Source organism: Artemia sp. Qi Xiang Cuo, chromosome 10 (assembly GCF_049724085.1).
Source record: "Artemia sp. Qi Xiang Cuo chromosome 10, ASM4972408v1, whole genome shotgun sequence".
NCBI lineage: Eukaryota > Metazoa > Arthropoda > Branchiopoda > Anostraca > Artemiidae > Artemia > Artemia sp. Qi Xiang Cuo.
In genome coordinates this window covers 54495342-54515298 of record NC_142803.1, presented here as the reverse complement: position 1 = coordinate 54515298, position 19957 = coordinate 54495342, and the positions used below count along the sequence as shown (strand labels likewise).

Here is a 19957-nt window from a genome sequence, read left to right as displayed (position 1 = left end):
GTACCTGGTGTTAAGGTTCCTGGTGTTAAAGTACTTCAAAAGTTTTATACTACCGAATTGGGTTTCTGAAGTTATATAGGGGGTTTCTGAAGGGTTTCTGAAGGACAATACATGTCCATTATCATCATCTAGAAATTGATCTAGTTCAGTTAATACATTTAAGTTGTCAAATGAACCGTAACCAAGGGTTTGTTTGTTATACATTAAGGTCATACTAGCTATTATTATGGACGTGTGAATGTTGTGTTCCAATTCTTTGAAGTAACTTACGACACTTTCCCCACCAATCCAGCAAGAAGGATGACCCCCTTTTTTAAATAGGCCCTTTTCTAGAATTTCTTGATACTGTTTAAATGAATTATGTGGATACTGTTTAATGAATATTTCTTGCTGATTTAGGCCACTAAGTTTCAACTCTGAAAAATCTGCTTTAGATTGGTTAATTTCAAAAACTAACCGATTTAAAACGTTTTTATTTCGTCTTCTTGCTCAGATTTCGCTAAACGTTGTTGGTCGTTATTTTGACTTTCAAATTTGGAAATTGTTTGCAATAGACTCGTTTTTAGTTTATCACTTATCGCATCTAGTTTTTTATTATAACGCTATATTTATAATACAGCATTATAAATTTTTATAATGCTATAATTATAATACTATTTAGTATTTATAATAAAAAGGTGCATTCTTTTGAATTTGAAGTTTGCTTCCTCTACCTGTTGTGTCGAAATCAGCAATGGTGAACAATACCACATAACGTATCTCACCATCTTCAAAATACTTTCTCTTCTTAGCTTCTTCATTATCATCCGTATTAAAACTCTATCTGTGAGCTTTCTAATATCCTGCTTAAGATAAGTCAGGAAGTATTTTTGTACACCAAACTCACCCTTAGTTTATTCCAAATCTAAAGTGTTTATTTCTTAGTTTCTCCTTTGTGTTTAACCTGGATTAACATTACATATTTTTTGCCACTTTCTTTATAGCTAAGAACTGCATCATTGAATTTTGATTATTCGTTTCCTTTGTTTAAATTTCTCTACCAATCTTAAATTTACTATTCCAAAATTTTGTTCGCCCTGCTCTTTCTACCTTGCAGAATACCATATCTTCATATTTGTCCGCCATTTTATCTCTTAAGGTTTGAGCAGTTTTTTTCTACAAGGTCACTATGATCTTCCAGGATTTTTTTTTAAGTCTTCATAAATATATTCCTGTTTTCTATTTTTTTTTTTATTAGAATCAATGTGGTTTCACCTTTGTCACTTTTAATTTCAGTTCGTAGGTTAGGATAACCTAGAAGATATATAACAAAACTTTTATAGCCGTTTAGAGCAGCTAAATGTAACGGAGTATTTTTGTTGTCACTATAACTTAGCTGATAAAGCCTCGGATAACGATTGGTTTCATCAGAAAATTTTTTGACATCACATCTAGAATCTACATTATGGTTTTGTATCTGGGATTCTTGCTTAGCTGATAAGGATCAACTGTTCTGACTATTGTGTCCTGTATCAAATGGATCAGAGCTTAAATGAAGAGCATTTTGAGGTTTTTCAGTCTGCCATTAGAGTGCTTCCAAGATATCTGCAAAAAACAGTGAAATTTGAAAGGATTTTATTTACAAAAAGCACTAGTCTTTATATTAATACAACACATGGCAAATCATTGCTACAAAAGGGACAAATATACCAAAACAAGTAAGTAGAGTAAAAATATAAATGCTCATAAAGAAACTCCATAAGTGCTTTTATTGGTAGAGGGCAAGATTGAAAATTCTTTCCCTGTTTTTTTTTTCACTCTTTTTTAGAATAAATTTGTCAATTTGGTCAATTATTGGCACCTTTGCTACATTGCCCCCTCTGTCAAAGATTTTGCTCTAAATCCGCCGTGAGTGAGAGGAACTGATTCAATCATTACGCCAGAGTTTTATTCTTCTAAACTCTAATTCCTATTTGAAGCTGCAAGGTTTTGCGCTCGCGCAATACCTAACTCTTTTGTAAGTGGATGCCAAGTATGAAACCAATTTCCTGTTACCACAAGAAAGATACACAAAATGAAAGAAAATGGATGGGGCTTGTAACTCTCTATAAAAATCAAAATAATGTCTTTTTCAATTGATTCGCTTAGAAGATCGCAAAATATAACATACGTGGTATGAACAATATTCCTGGGATCATTTTAAAAAATATTCGTTCAATTTTTTTTTGCCAAAACAAAACAGAAAATTTCATCTGGAAAGGAATTTAAAACGAATACCTGGTTGCATGGGTATATTAAGGCGGTTTTACAAGAGGCAGAGGAGAAAAAAAACAAAAAAAAAAACAAACAGAAATTACCATAAATTACCGAGTAAAACTCAATACGAGCAAATTACAGAGTAAAACTCAATACGAGCAAATTACCGAGTAAAACTCAATACGAGCAAAAATTAACATGAATAGGGCTGACCCCATGCCTTCTCAAAACTACAACATAGTTTGATGTTTCCGTATCTGGAACGCAAAAGCATAAAATTACTCCAAAATCAATTAATTCACCTCGAGAATTTTGGTTAAATCAAAATACATAGTAAAGAAGCAGTGTGCTTCTGCTGAAAGTCTTTTCTAAACTTCAGTCTGCCTAAGAGAAAAGTTAAAGCTGGTAGTAATAGGAACAAACGCTCAAACAAATAAAACATTTTTAGTTTATAACTATGTTCCCTTTTCTTATAAAAAAGTTTGGAAAATTTAAAGATGACAAATTGGAAAAGATTGGAAAAACAAAACTGAGTTTACATAAAATTCAACATAAAATGGAAAATTTTTGATTGTTGTATATATCATTATCTTACCGACCTCAATGACAAATCCTTGGTCAGAACTCTTAGTCTTATTTTGTAACACAAGCAGCGGGTACAAATGACCAGTGAACGTTAGCCTCGACGACATAATACAATAAATTTGGGTCGATAAGAGAAAATTACAACATTCTGATTACCTTTTCAGCCTTTAATTTACGTAAGGATCCAATATAGCTCTTTGGTTTCCTCGGAAAGTTCTTTGACAACGTATCTAGAATCTACACTTTGGATCTGCTTCTAAGATTTTTATTGCGTTGAAATGGACCAGAGCTTCAGTAGGGGGCAATGCTACGTTTTTTTCCAGTATGCCATTTGGGTATTACCGATCTATCTTTAAAAAAAAAACAGTGAATTTTAAAAAGATTTTGATCTGCGAAAAATACCAGCCTTTATATTGAAGCAATACATAGCAAACATTGCTACAAGAAGGAAATTAGAAAGACAGTAGTGACGTCATGTAAGATAAATAGAAGGCCTACTGACACAATGGTTTTTATTAATGTATCTAGGAAAATAAAATGTCTACGCAATAAATCATGGTCTCGTTTCTGGGGCTAAGAAAATTCTTATGGTTACTTTACTATAAGGAATTAGATATAGTGTGGCTTTCTACTTTAGATGAAAAGTTTAAGTGAGCTCGTATGGTTATATTTTTTAGAGCCATTTTTCCATTATATAGTTTACAATAGCATGCCACATATTGTTCTTACAAGTTGTAAATATTTCTCTCCTTCCTGGCTATTTTCCGAAAAGAAACTCCCTATATTTGCTTAACTGCTAAAGGCCTGGTGTTTTTTTTTTTGTTTAATTTCTAATTTTTTATGTTCCGATTCATTTTTTATTATTAATAAATGATAAAACAAAAGAATTAAATTTCCATAAAATCCTTAAAAGACATAGATAAACATTACCAAATTACATGTACAATTAATTCCAACACAGATCACTGTGTTTTGGAAGACCCAAAAAATTACAAGAAAAACTGTTATTACAGTTCCTCAGAAATAAGCTCCTACTTTTGCCCACTCCCCGCCTAGCCCCACTAAACAATTTATCAACAAATTTTAAATTAATATATTTATTGGTAAGTCAAATCAATCCTATACTCACAATCTAACACTCATCACAATTTCTTACCTATAACAACACTCACCCAATCTCAAAAGAAATGAAATAAAATTTCCTTAAACAACAAACAAGCATACACTAACTCCAAAATCAATCAATCAGTCTTAAGAATATTGGTTATATCAAATACGTTGAAAATTTAGTTTAAAAACTTGGATCCCTTTTTCTATAGAAATTAATTAAAAGAAACTTTCCGAAAAATTAGTTTTTCAAAGAAAAGTTAAGGCCATTTTAAGCTTAAGCTCAGGAGATACAAATACCTGTTAAAATTCAAACTCAAAACGACCAGAAATTACTATTAAAGAATAAATGAAACCCAAATCGACCAGAAATTAAATAAACAATCATAGCAAAAAATATAGAACAAGTAATGATATAAATGAATAAATAGATTTTAAAGCGAGTAATGCTTGGATTGAATATGAAAATCAAGCTTAAAACGAAAACAAATATTTTGCTATTAAAGTATAAATTAAACTTAAAACGAACAGAAATTAAATAAACAATCAATGCTAACAAACATACAATATATATTAATTTAAATTAATAAATCAATCTTAAAACGACGGATACTTAAATTGAATATGCAAATCAAGTTTGAATCGAATAAAAATAACTACAAGCAAGAGTTTGGGTATCGTCTCACTGCAGAAGCCTAAAACCTACTGCGTCATTGGCGCTTTACTGAAAACAATTCTTTGAAATATTTTCAATTTTGTAAATTTAAGAAATCAAAAATTAATTAAGATTTTAGGGAATAAATATCAGCATAAGTATATTAAATTGACAATGCACATTTTTTTTTCAGCAAAGTACAGAATTTTTTTTTCAGTGAAGTACAAATTATATTCTGGCTTTAAGAAAGCATAGGGGTTTTGAACCCTAATCACATTAATTTATGCTCGTTTTGAGTTGGACTCTAATATTTATTTTAATTTTTGTTTGTCTTCGGTTTCATTTCTTTATTGATACTGATTTGGGGTAGTTGTATGCTTGATAGATTATATGATAGTCCGGACGCCAGGTGTTGAAAATGTGAACCATACCACGACGGAATGGGGCTGCTACGAGAATCAGCCTACCCTCCACCCCCTAAATTGACCATGCGGATTCAAATATACCAATGGCACTTGCTTGCGAATGGTGTAACACTCCGAAACTTGACATTTTATTATATTTTGGTGTTTCATGCAAGAAAATACATGTTCCACAAAGTTTGATGTGCAATTTTCCGCTCAAATAGAAATGCCTAGAAGCCATAAAATGTTTTCATAACAAAATAACACGATTAGTTACAAAAAATGGCAAAACTATATGAGTCTTGAACAGTCTTGGAAATTGAATATTAGATATATAATGATATTAATTGTTGAAAGATCCAGCAGTTCAAGATTTGTTTTCACTTTAATTTTTATTGTCATTTTCAATGCTGTAAGAACTGGAAAATAATAAATTTGTAATATACGAGTAACTCGTTTTCAGTGAAGCACCAATGACGCAGAAGGCTTTAGGTTTTTAGAGTTAAAGAAGGGGGCAGTATCCAAATTTTGCTTGTAGTGAAACTATATTTGTCTTGACCAATCTTGAAAAGAACTAATAAATTAAACTGAATATTTGATGCATAATGATATTAATTACTATAATCTTATCAGTTCAGAATTTTACAGTAATTTTAATATTTATTTTCGATATTAAGTATAAAACAATACATTCGTAATATAATTCGTTTTCAGTAAAGCGCCAATGACGCAGTAGGTTTAGGCTTCTGCAGTGAGATGATACCCAAACTCTTGTTTGTAGTTATTTTTATTCGATTCAAACTTGATTTACATATTCAATTTAAGTTTCATTCGTTTTAAGACTTATTTATTCATTTACATTAATATATATATTGTATGTTTGTTCAACAATAGACAGCTTGCATAACTTGTGGACAGTGATTGACAACAATGAATGGATTGAAAAAATAGCTCCAATAAGGGGGTTTAGACGATTTCACTTGCTGACACAAAGGGATCAAGACTCTTTGGAATTGACCTTAATAGGAATTTGTGTGCCAAAGCAATGTTGTATCTATCACAGAGTATGTACTTTAACCTTGTAATTAGATAATTAAAATAGATTTCCTATGTGTTCTTCCCATACAAAACCCCTTCCCATAAGTTAGAAACCCCCCTTAATGAATTATGCCCCAGGGCATAACTTATAACGCCTACCCCTGGGCCCAGGTGGGCAGTGTCGACACCGGAGTTTTTGGTTATCAGAACTTTGAACCATTTTAACAAAATGTCTATCTCAAAATTTTCATCTCATGCATTTAGGGCGTGGAGGAGGGAGAGGGGCTAGTTACCCTTCAATCTCTTTTGACTCTTAAAAAGTGAACAAGAACTTTCAATTTCCAATCAAATGAGCCCTCTCTAAAGTTTATACGAGCATCTCTTCCGTAAAAAATGATATAAAGGATTCGGAGGATCCCTAAGTTACAACCCTTGCCCTGACAGCTTTGGGTGAAGTGTAGTCCTCAAAGACCTAATTTCTACAACTTAAAACTATGTTTCATAAAAGAGCTGTCTTAAAATTGTGATTGGATGTGTTTGGGGAAAAGGTGGGCGTAAGACGGGGGGTAGTTGCCCTCAAATCACTTTCGACTATTACAAAGGGCACTAGCCCTCGGAATTTCCAATCGAATGAGCCCTTTTTGAAGTTTCTGCGACACCACCTTCTATAAAAATCTTATATGCCCCCAGGGCATAACTTAAAACCCATGCCCTGAGGGTTGTGGGGGATTGTCCTCCTCAAAAACATTTTTTCTATCTGGAAGTCAACTACGCCGAACAAAATGGATATCTCAAAATTTGGTTTGGTGGTTTTGGGGGGAAGGCGGGGGGTGGGGGGGGGGGCTAGTTGCCCTCCAATCATTTTTGACTATTAAGAAAGGCACTAACTCTTTGAATTTCTAATTGAATGCGCCTGTTTTGAAGTTTCTACGACAACGCCTTCTATAAAAACCTTATATGCTCCCGGGGCATAACTTAAAACACTTGCCCTGAGGGTTGTGGGGGAGTGTCCTCCTCAAAAACAAGTTTTCTATCTGAAAATCAACTAGGCTGAACAAAATGGCCATCTCAAAAGTTTGATTGGATGTGTTTGGGGAAATGTTTGGCGTGGGAGGGGGGCTAGTTGCACTCCAAACACTTTCGACTATTAAAAAAGGTACTAGCCCTTTAATTTCCAATTGAACGATCCTGTTTTGAAGTTTCTAAGACAACGCTTTCTATGAAAACCTTATATGCCCAAAGGGCATAACTTAAAACCCCTGCCCTGAGGGTTGTGGGGGAGTGTCCTCCTCAAAAATATATTTTCTTTCAGGAAATCAACTACGCTGAACAAAATGGCTATCTGAAAATTTTGATTGGATGTGTTTGGGGAAATTATGGGCTTGGGGGGGGAAGGGGGCTAGTTACACTCCAATCACTTTCGACTATTAAAAAGGGTACTAGCCCTTTAATTTCCAATCGAATGAGCATGTTTTGAAGTTTCTATGACAACGCCTTCTGTAAAAACCTCATATGCCCCCAGGGCATAATTTAAAACCCTTGCCCTTAGGGTTGTGGGGGAGTATCCTCCTCAAAAATATATTTTATATCTGGAAATCAACTACGCTGAACAAAATGGTTATCTCAAAATTTTGATTGACGGTGTTTGGGGCCCTGAGGGGCGTGGGGGGGGGCTAGTTGCCCTCCAATCATTTTTGACTATTAAAAAGGGCACTAGCCCTTTAATTTAAAACCCTTGCCCTGAGGGTTGTGGGGGAGTGTCCTCCTCAAAAGTATATTTTCTATCTGGAAATCAACAACGCTGAACAAAATGGCTATCTGAAAATGTTGATTGGATGTGTTTAGGGAAATGATGGGCGTGGGGGGGGGGGGGTTGTTACACTCTAATCTTTTTCGACTATTAAAAAAGGCACTAGCTCTTTAATTTCCAATCGAATGAGCCTGTTTTGAAGTTTCTAAGACAACGCCTTCTTTAAAAACCTTATATGCCACCAGGGCATAACTTAAAACCCTTGCCTTGAGGGTTGTGGGGGAGTATCCTTCTCAAAAATATATTTTCTATCTGGAAATCAACTACGCTGAACAAAATGGCTATCTCAAAATTTTGATTGGATGTGTTGGGGGGAATGATGGGCGGGGGGGGGAGGGGCTAGTTGCCCTCCAATCATTTTCGACTATTAAAAAGGGTACTAGAACTCTCGATTTCCAATCGAATGAGCCCCATTTGAAGCTTCTACGACGACCCCTTCCATATGAAGTGTCTCTGAAAAAAAAAAACATTGGAGCCGTATGGCCTTTACTATAGACAACGTTATAGCGTTGCCTCTGATAAAAAAAAACAGAGGTGCATTGGTCAGAATGCTTCTTTTGTATCATATGCAGAGGATATAAATGGCTAGTGAACGTTGATGGCGACGACACAATGCAATATATATGGATGAATAAAAGAAAATTACATAATTCTAATAACCTTTAAACCAACAATTTCCACAAAACAACTTTTTTTTTAATTTTTTTATAGCTATTTTTGTATCTATACACGTAATCTGGTGTTTACGGTGTTTAAAGCATTCATTTACCGTGATACCAAGATACTTCACAATATTTCTTCGTTTTAAACTTTAAAATAAACCCACCAATTAAATTTCAATATAATCCAAAAAAGACAAAAATAAACATTGCCAAATTACATGTACAAAAAGTCCAAACACAAACCAGCGTATTTGGGACGACCCAAAAAATTACAAAAAAACTGTTATTGCACTTCCTCAGAAAAAATCTGCTACTCTTACCCCCCCCCCCCTGCTAAAATAAACAACTCACGAACAAATTCTAAATTAACATACTTATAGGTAACTCAATCAATCTTATACCCACAATCCACAACTCATCACAATACCTGACCTATACCAACACTCACCCACTCACAAGAGATATGAATTAAAATCTCATTTAACAACAAACAAGCATAAACTCATTCCAAAATCAATCAGTCTGTCCCTAAAATATTGGTTATATCATATACATTGAAAATACACAAGGAATTCATCGAGGGTCTTCTTATCTTTTACTTCTGCTGAAAGTCTCTTCTAGACTTCTAGGGCCAATATTTCTAATAGAAGCTTAAATCTGGTAGTGTTATTCAACAATTTTAGTTTAAATAAAAGGGATTCTGTACTTCTGAGGGGTACTGTTTTCTTCAATAATGAAGAAGGACTATGATTCACGGTTTCCCAAAGACGCCCAACTTCATCCAAACTGAAGCAAAAAATTACAAACCAGAAACATATGTCGAATAGTAATTATAAATGGGAAAATATCAAATCTAGTTGCTGCAATGTTTCAGCAATGATATTTGAGCCCAAAACAAAAGGGTATATCTGAAGTATTAGAATCTTATGTAAAAGCAAACAAACTAACTTTTGAAGGGTTTGGCGATAGCAGTTTTTCTTTTCTTTTTTTAATAAAATTTATCCAACGAATTTTTTTTGCCTGGACTCATTTTAGGTTTATTCATATGTAAAAAATTTCTAAGCTTTTCTTGGTTGTTTCAAAATTACAAAGATTTTAGGGAAGTAAAACATTTCAGCCAGTATTACCAGAGACGCTCAACTTCATCCAAACTGGAGCAAAACATTACAAACCAGAAACATATATCAAATAGTAATTAGAAAAAAGTGAAATCCAAAACAAGAAGGTCAAATGGTCAGAAAATTAGAAAAGACAATAGCCTATCACTAAAACACATGTCTTGGGTTTATGATTGGGTTTATACAAACGCTCTTAGACTCAGTTTAAAGTTTTCTAGGGCCAAATGTGGCCCATGGGCTGAAATGTAGCCTATTTACATTGTTTAGAGTCCAAAAATGATTTAATATACACAAATCAATTATCTTCTACTAAAAAAAAGGCTTACCTTTAGGCCAAAAGTATAATAACCTGATGGACCGCAACTAGAATTGTTTCTTTTTTCTTTTAGATCCTTTTTCTCAATTTTTCTTTTAGAAACTGTGATCCCCTTTCCTATAAAAGTGCAAAAACAATAAAAACAGAAGGATGACTAATTAGAAGAGTTTGTACATAAGAAAGTTTACATGCAAGTTAACCAAAACTAAAAATGGTAGATTTTTAGTTGAATATACCATTATACTACACAACTCTGACAATTCATTCGTCAGAACTCCCACTGCCTTCATTTGTACCACATGCAGTGGGTATGAATTACTAGTGAACGTTGATGGTGACGACACAATGCAACAAACATGGATGAATAAGAGAAAATTGCAACACTTCAATAATCTTTTAACCAATAATATCCACAGAACTAAACCTTTTTGAGCTATTTTTGTACTTATTCACGTAATCTGGTGTATACAACTAAAGCATTCATTTACCCTGATACTGATATATTTAACAATACTTGTCGGTTTTATACTTTCATCTTCAAACTCAGTTTCTTCAACTCAAAGATTGTAATTTTTCCTTCTCCCATTACATGAATATTGTTATTTTATAATTAATGAGGAGTTTAATTGACGTTGTAACAAATAAATAAAGCATGTTCCGTTGCAACATTATTTCTAATATCACATTAACTATAATAAAAAAATTTTTTTTTTCAAACTAAACTTTGAATTGTCAATAAATTGGTTGTTCAAAAACATGAAAAATCACTGGAAATACAGATATCGGACGGTATTTGTTCTTATTATCCATATCAACTCCTTTGAACAGAGGAATAGCCAAAGGAATTTTCAATAATAAATTTTAAAAGTTTTTTTTTCACAAAATAAGTTTTTGAAAGAAAATTAAGGAACTCCATTAAGCCAAAAATGAGCAGAAATAAAGTAAAATTTCTCCCAAGCTTTGAACTACCACAAATCACCAGGAATAAATGAATGAAACTCAAAACGGACAGCCATTATAATGAACCTCCGTGGCTTCTCAAGACCAAAATATAATATGCACTTTACTTAAGAAAAGAAAAAAAAAATTAATTGTGGATTGTCAGTTTAATATACATACACAGACATTTATTCCTTAAAGTTTTAACGATTTCTCATTTATTAAAGTAAAAACAGAGAGACCATTTAAAATTTATTTTGTTTTCAGTAAAGTGCAAATTATGTTCTGGTCTTGAGATGACATCATGGTATTCAACCCTACTCATGATAATTTTTGTTCGTTTTTTTGACTCGGTCATTTGTTGTAATTTCTGTTGATTTGGAGTTTCATTTATTTATTGATGGCGATTTGTGGTAGTTTTAAGCTTGCCAGAGTTCTTTACATTTCTTTGAAAAAGGTGTTTTGTGGAAAAAATATTTTAAGTTTATTTATGTTCGGTTTTACTAACATAACCTTTTTCATGGAAAAATTTAGATCCTTTTTTTTTCGAGAAGAATCCATGTTTTTCCTCCTATTTTAATGCTGGAGAATCTTTGTCAACGGTATTTAATCCGGATGCAAAATAGTATTGTCTAATTTAATATCTCCCCAGGTTTACCTAAAAATAAAACTTAATGTCATTCCCAAAAAATATCTTTGCTTTTTGACAACCTGGATACACTTACACTCTGGTTTATTTAAGTTGTAAGCTGTTGTACAACTGAGGTTAATTATAGGCAACCATACGCAGGGTGCCTTTGTATTTAGTTTTAAAGCAACATTTAGTTTTAAAGCATAATGGACCAACTGCATAATTGTTGGGAGTGACGTATCCAAAATCATTAGAGACAGTTGCTGGACCATTCAACTAGACTGAAATTTCGACTGGGTGTTTTTAGAAAACGAATGGGCTTGAGAGGAGGAGTACTTGCCCTCCAGACTCTTTTTACTCTTAAAAACGGTACCGGAGCTTTTACTTTTGAATCCAATTAGCTCCTTTAAAAGTTTCAAACATTTCTTTGAAACGCTCTCCTGTAGGCCCTTTGTGTATTTGAAAATTAAAGGTCAAACATGCTCAATAATATATATTATACATGAATAGTGAACGAATTGCCTAACTTACAACCCCTACCCTGGGGTCTGTTAGGGATTGACATCCACAAAGGCATGATTACTGGATCTTTTAACAACACTGAAGAAAATACATGTCTAAAATTTTGGTGGAATATTTTTTGAAAACAATAGGAGTGGGGGCTGGTTGCCCTCATTTTACTTTTGACTCTTAAAAAGAGCACAAGAACAATCAAATGTACCCTATGTAAACTTCATACGACCAACAATTCTATCAAATCCTTGTATATCCCCACGGCTCTTGTGGGATGTGTCAACTCTAGAGTCTTTATTTTATGTTTTTTTTTTGGAATTTATAAATTTCTTCAAATTTTTTTTAAGTCTTTAAATGCCTTTGCATATAGTTAAAACAAAAAAACGTTTAATATCTGTGCCGGAACTTCTACGCGTGTAAAAATAATGTGGCAATAAACAGTGAAATCGCAAGTAAAATAAAAATGGCATTGGCAGATAATATCACCAACGAAATTAAAGACAATTCAATTAAAGGGAAAGCATCAATGAACGTTAGTAGTACCATTGCTAGTTTACCAACAGATACCATCATTCAACAGAATAATAACAATGATGAAAAGTGTTATGAGCTAGTAGGTAAAACTACGTTAAAAAGCGTGTAAACCGCGAACTGAAGCAAGTGCCATGTCAAGACAAAAGTTGATAAATTATTTTTGGAACGGATACGAAACTTTCAAATTTTTTATGACGATATTAATAGTATGTAATATTGTACATACTATAAAATTATTTATAGTATTTTCAATAAAAATATTAAATCGCATTATTTTTTTATGTTTCCATTATTTTTAGGATACGCTAGCAACTTCATCATTTAGAATGTTTACTCAAAAGTCAGAGGCAAGAACAGGAATTTTTAGACACAGGCACTACTACCAGGCTCACAGGGGGGTGTGCTGGAGCCTGAAATAGGTGGATAAGGTTTTGTTTTAACAAAATCTGAGAGAGATGAACCAGACTTTTATCTAAGATCACACACACATAAAATATCTTTTTAATTCAAAAGTCAGAGACGCGCCAGTAGTATATGGGTTTGGAAAATACGTGCCGCTAAACACGTTTGCTAGGGAGTCCGAAGTCCCTGAGCCCTGAGGTCAAGGTCACGGGGGAAAACCCAGAAATTTTTGTTTTTGTGAACAATTTTGGGAAAACCTAATTAGTTTCTCAACAAGGGAAAACCTAGTTACTTAACTGATTTGTCAACAGGATTTGGTGAAAAACCCCATAGCCTTGGAAAATACTCTATATAAAGTGGGAAAGAGTTAGTTAGTGTCACAGTTCTGAATTGGATTTTGTTCGATAGTTTTATTGTGAATATTATTTGTTTTCTTTGGAATATTACAAAAATGAGTAATTTCACTGTATTGAACATTAAGAGACAGGAGGAAGAGAATAGTGATGAAGTGAAGATAAGAGCTGCAAAAGTTGCACTAGAAATAGCACCAGGGAGCAAATTAACTTTCGTGTGGGATGAGATGTTTAGTAGATATGTAATATATCTGAGTCAATTGAAGATGGATGGACAGTTACGTTTTGTGGCCAATGCGAATATAATGAATATAGCTACCTTAAAAGCAGACTTGAATACACTTGTTGAGCATATAGAGAAAAATGGACTGAGTCATTTATTGAAAAAGCCATAATATTGTTTTATATATAAATTTGTTGAATAAATATATTGATGATCATTTTCTTTTTTTTTGTAGTTAAACATTTTTGAGAGTGGTTTAATCTTTTCCAGAAGAACCAATAGGTGATGATAGAGTATTTGAAACAGACTATTTTCTTTATTCAATATTTGCTAGTTAGTATGTATTCAGCAGTGTAAACATCAAGAGTAAAAAAAATGAATGCATTTGAGAAAGAAACAATTATGCAGAACCTTGTCACTTTGGAAAAATGTTTAAATCTAAATGATCAGTTTAAGAAATTGTCGGTGCAGAGGAGAATCTTCAGTAAAAGAATGGTTGATGACATCATGAAATGGGACTCTCCAATCTTGGATTATTGTATGGTGGTTTTACATCGTGATACCAGTGCATTAAATCAATTTATTTACATACTAATTGAAACCAAACAAAATAGTCTTGTAGATTTTTTTTTGAACTTTACATAGATTTCCCAAAAAAAACAATAGTAACAGTTTGTATGGAAAATATGAGATCCCACAATCCAAAGAAGCGAATAGAACGGGAACTAAATCCCACTAAAACCTGTTTAAAGAGTACCGTCACTTATTTACTCCCCCTCCCATTCTGTCTCTAGGATATCTGAATTAAGTAATCAATGTAAAAGAAAGAAGAACTCTCTTTCTAGCAGTTGAATTTGTTTGTGATCTACAGTTTGTGTGTCAATAGTGAAGAAAATGTATTACCTATATCCTCTATGTTTATACACATTAGGCAGTTGGTCGTCCTGTGAGAATTGAACTTCTGTCAGTAAATATGTTGAAAACTATAGGTTTTGCAATCCCTGTAAACTTCACCGAGTATATGCCACTAAAATTAAACATTGTAATTCATGCCTTGAAGACGTTTGTGATTCTCATGTCAGAGGATTCTTATGTTCAAACTGTCTCTACGAAAAATGTAATCAGTGGGAAAATACCTGTCCTGGTATGATTAAAAAAAATTCGAAACGATCATTTGGTTTATTCATGAGAGGCTGGTATCGTCGTGGATTTAAATTATATTGGGAAGAAGAATTTGGACCACGCTTCAAGTGTCAAAATAACAAGAGTGTGGTTTCTACGACATCATTGTGAAGATACTGGATGTTATGATTATAAACCTAGGGATTTTTATTTGGCAGTTATGGAGAGTGATTCTTCATTTGAGAATTCTGTTTGTGACATTGCATCAAATACACAAATTGAAACACGTGAATTTTACAATAAAAATGAAAAAAGTATCATTGACTACACAAAGAGATACGATAAGAGTGAAACTACATTGTATTGTACTAAATGTGATCCTGACTTGTCCCTACTTGATCAATACAAAGTGAATGTAAATGATCTACCACCACTAGTTGTCGTCGACAATGATGATCATCTACATGTAGAAGAGGAAGAAATCTAAACGAAAAAAAAACACTTTTTGTTATGTATATATATGTTTTATCAATAAACAAATTTACATACATTTTTAAAACACTTTACTCGTAGGGCACTAAAATCAATATTATACAGTTCTGAGAGCATATTTTCCACCACAAAGTCGTTCAGACGTGGGTTGTCTACGTAAATGTTGAGAAACTGCTTGTAAGTATAGCCACGACATCTGAAAACGAAATATAGTAGCGCATGAAAACCACAGCTTTTAGTCGATATATCCAGCACTCTTCCGGTTTTGAATAATGAGTTTCCCACTACTTTCAATATATGCTTTAATATGGTCGCCATAGAATGTATATGTTAATCTGAGAGGAATAAACAATTCAATAGTCTTTATTGTATTAAAGATGTACAACCAATATCCAGTATATCTGATATTTGATGAAATGCTATTAACAGTGATAATGGTAGGAATATCACCTTGAGTTTTGTCAAAGAAATCCAAGGATAGACAATAGGATTTGTATTTGAACATGAATGGATCCAAGTTAAATACATCAATTATTTGATTCGTGTTCATGCTGCCAAGTCTAGTAGAACACTACCATCGGTAGTGATCTCCCAATAGGTTTCAAATTGACATAGTGATATTAACGTAATGCTTTCAGTCAAGGCATCGGCGAATGTGCAATCTAAACGGACATTCCCTGTTCTAACAAAAGTCAAATCCTGGGTGCCAGACAAGTCTAAAATAATTACACCATGGGTTTTTGAAAACATTGAATCAGTTATTCCATTTTCAAATAGTTTCGAATCATGATCTAGTGATTGTATTGTTAATTCATAGAGTTCAATAGGATTTGTTATCAAATGATAAATTTTACAAAGGAACTCCATTCACTTTACACACAAGACTGGACAAACCAAAAAAATTTAAATCATGAGGGGATGGCACCGTTGGGTCCAGGACCCAACGGTGCTAGCACTCTTTAAAAAGGCCAATGCGAGTTTCGAGGGGATTTCTCCACTGATAAATGATGAATCAGTATAACTACGAGAACCTGTAGCAATATGATATTGATTCGTAACTCTATGAGGAACGAGTAGTTTGGTGTTGTCACCATTGGCTCTCGGTGTTTCCACTGCCAATGCAACAGAGCTCATGACCTGTTGTTTTCGCACATGAAGTACTGCTGAAGTGAGATTGACCGTTGCATCAGGTGCTCCAACAATTGTTTTTGACAAAATGAAATTACCTGGAGCAAGTTGTAACTTTATGTCAATCTTAACGTTGGGTGGTAACCATTGGGAAATATTAAATATTTCATTATTTAATTTACCAACCAAATGATACTCATTGGTCACTGCTTTAGTCAGCTCACCATCAGTGTCGACATTTAATCTATATTCATAGCCCACTGCTTGACCTGTCAATTTTTTGTATTATTTTGGTGTCATCAACATAAATTGTCTACAGCTTGCATATTTTGAGAAAGTATTGCTATTGCTCACCAATGTTCCATTAATGTATATTTTAATTTGTCTGAGCAAGTTTTGTAGAATACAGTTTTCATAGGAGAGACCAGCAAAAGCACTAGGAGTTTGATTGTGAGACTTTTTCTTCACCACAACATTTAAATAAAAAAATTTGGATGACAAATTAATGAAATAACCTTCATTAGAAAATATTTGAGACTGTGTATTTTCGGATAGGGGTTGCTGAGGGTGTAATTGTTCATAGTAAACATGGTTGACACTTAAATGAACAATTTCAGCATTCAATAGATTTAATGATGAAGTAATCGATGATTGTGATTCTTTATGAGGGAAATAAGTCATCTTATGAGAAAAAATCTTGTTTTGATCTAACCATATTTGTCTTCTTCTTTTTCTTGATGCTTTTTCTTTTCAAAATTGTTGTTGTTGATGGCTTACGCTTCTCACCTGTATGGAGACTGATGAGTGAATGACTATCACGCATCCTTTTTAAACCTTTCCGATTTTGTTGAGATTTTAATTGTTCGCTAACAGCTGTTGCTGAAGATCTAAGATTTTCCTTAAGACTGTCCTTGAAATTTTTACCCAAACTCCAATCTTGTAGTGTTGAGCCAGCAAAATTTGTTGCAGCTGGAACAATATATTTCTTGACAATGGGTAGTGCAGAACAAAATAGCCTATCAAACCAACTACCAAGACCACAGCCAGACATCGTAGTACGTCCCTTGTAGTAATCCAATCCATGACCTATTTGATGAGGACTCAGAGCAGCAGCATAACAATTAATGTCAGGACAAACAAATGGGATTCTTATACTATTTATCTTGAGTGCCAGGTCAAAAATGACACGTAATTATACATAAGAACCTTGTTAGAGTTGAGACATCACTGAGTTCAGTTGTTATTGCTAACTTACCGAGTTCCAAATACGAAGTGTTTACCACATTATACTGGACGTTTCTCATATTTCAGTAATGGATATGAATTTCTGTACTTTTCTTTCTAGAACAGGTAAAAGGGGGACCTTGGACTAACCAGCTCTGGACGATTTCAGAAATAAACCGTAGATGAATATACAACTCTTCGAGGAGAAGCTGGGTGCATAGCCTGCATAGATAGCATGGTCACTACCACTGAAATTTTCTGTCTTAATAATACGGTTTTTAAAACCGAGAACCTCACGTTAATTCTCATTGAGGAAAATTCTTTCATTATCAAATGGATTGGTAATATAAATTCTCCTTTGTTCCGTCGAATAATTAAAAGTGAAACCACCTTCTTTTTACTTGCAATTTTTTTGTTGATAACTCGACACAGCTCATGCATATTATTGTATTCCCTGTAGGGGATGGTAGAAATAGGGTAATCAATAGAGTCAAATGTTGCTACTGCACTTTCATCACCGAAGTCAAAGGGTCTTATTATAATATCATATGAGATATCTTTTCTTAGAACATCATATGCATTCTTGATAATACAATCTACGAGAGAAACTTCATATATACCTTGAAATCTAATGGTAGGTTAAAATTTGGTCCAAAAATCACTTGTTCTATTCGAATCACCATAGAGAGGATTGGAAACATTGGACATGAATGTCACATAGAAATCATGGGACATTGTGTAAGTCTTCAACACCTATCCAAGAATCAAATTCACAGTTGTACCCAAGCCAGCGAACCAACAACTGTTTCTTACCACCCCGCGTTCGAGTTTTTAATACTTTTTCTAATTTGAAAAATACCACTATCTTTAACTTTTTGCAATTCACAGTCATAAAATCCCCCCAAAATCTCATCATCTTTGCTATCGCGTAGTCGATAGGTCACGGGACTAGTATCTAGAACTTTTGACACTTTAATAAGTTCAGTAGACCATAGGTAATTCCCTTTTTCAAAAATATTACTTGACCGATTGATTCGAACCCTATCACCCACAATCAATTTGCTTTTTATTCCATTTTCATTGTTAGATGCATATTATTTGACGAAAATGTCAAGTGTATTGTTATCATTGTGATGAGCTTCAAAAGGACTAAGATTGGACAGGGAACGATGAGGACGTTGATTGTAAATTTGCATAATTTTATCCAAATCATGAATAATGACAGCAGTGTTTTTGAATGTACAATATCTAGAAATGAGAAGGCGATTGGTTCTAATCAGTTGTTAAGCCAATGCAGCCTTGATTGGACTGTGACTATGATATAACTGTGTATAATATTTTAGTAGAATTTTCTTCACATGTGGATTGACAAATTCATTTCCTCGGTCTGTTTGTATTTTTTATAGGAATCTCGATCAAGTATTGTTTCTAGAGCAATTGGAATCTCCTCTCCACACTTAGATTTCAGGGGAATGGCACAGGAGGAGCGACTAAAAATACTAATTGCAAATAGAATGCGCTTGTATGGTTTATTGTTTTGGCGTTGCCATTCATCCAAAGTCATAAGATCAGCTTGCATGATTTGTAGAGGGTAGAATGCCTGTTTTCCGATATTGATTTGTGCGAAGTCTGCGATTTCAATGAAGTGTGTAGCTAGGTTCATTTTAAAGATATTCTTTTGCTACACTCTGTTGAACATTGGAGACTTGAGCAAGTGTACTGGGAGCACTAAGAATCCCAATCTCACCAACATTTGCATAAGTATGATTTAGAGTTTCATCCATTTTGCATGTAAATGTGTATCACCACCGCTAACCTTTTGTATACTAACAGTGGTGTTGGCAGTTGTCGGGGAAAGATGCTTTTTTCTACTGGCTAAAGTTGAATCATTGATGCTGCTTTTGTAATTGGATTTAGGTGTACTTGTTAGCATTAGAGTCTTGAAATCATCTTTTTCAGAATCCTCATCCTCCTCATCCTTTTCATTATTGAATGATATCAAAGCTTTTAAAATTTTTCTGTTGATTACAAGTGCTTTGGGAAGGTTTGATGTGTGTAAATATTTCAAAAGATTTGTGTCAATGGATAGTTTTCTTGCGATTTGAGACAAAATCAGTTATTAGATCAATGAGATTGTAAGTGTTGCTACCTAGGGTTATTTTATGATTTGTAGCATCAATTTGAATATCACTGCTTCCATTCAAATAGTTTAACAATCCTTTGCCCTGTTCCCGATAGGAAACTGGTAATAGATCTAATATTCTTGATATGTGGTCTTCGAGTGGCAGTAGTTATGTTGATGCAGATGATTGTGTAATATTTGCCTCTTTTATCTTATGTGCAACATTCACAACACTAATGGGTTTAATTTGATATGGTTTCTGCTTGTCAACACGACGAAGTGCCGTTTGAAAAATTAAGTTTCTGATCGTCAGGTATGCTATTAGCATTAAGGAAATCTGTGAG

At 33.6% G+C, this 19957-nt stretch overlaps 1 long non-coding RNA gene across 3 annotated transcripts in view; it reads right to left on the bottom strand.

Moving 5' to 3' along the window:
• Positions 1-1245: 1245 nt before the first annotated feature.
• The window catches only part of LOC148947903 (uncharacterized), a 56829-nt gene continuing 38117 nt past the window's right edge, over positions 1246-19957 (bottom strand). For all 3 annotated transcript variants that reach the window (XR_016142312.1, XR_016142311.1, XR_016142313.1), the window contains exons 3-5: positions 9941-10047; positions 2977-3170; positions 1246-1584 (exon numbers count right to left, since the gene is read on the bottom strand). This is a non-coding gene — a long non-coding RNA (uncharacterized LOC148947903). The remainder of the gene's footprint in view (positions 1585-2976; positions 3171-9940; positions 10048-19957) is intronic.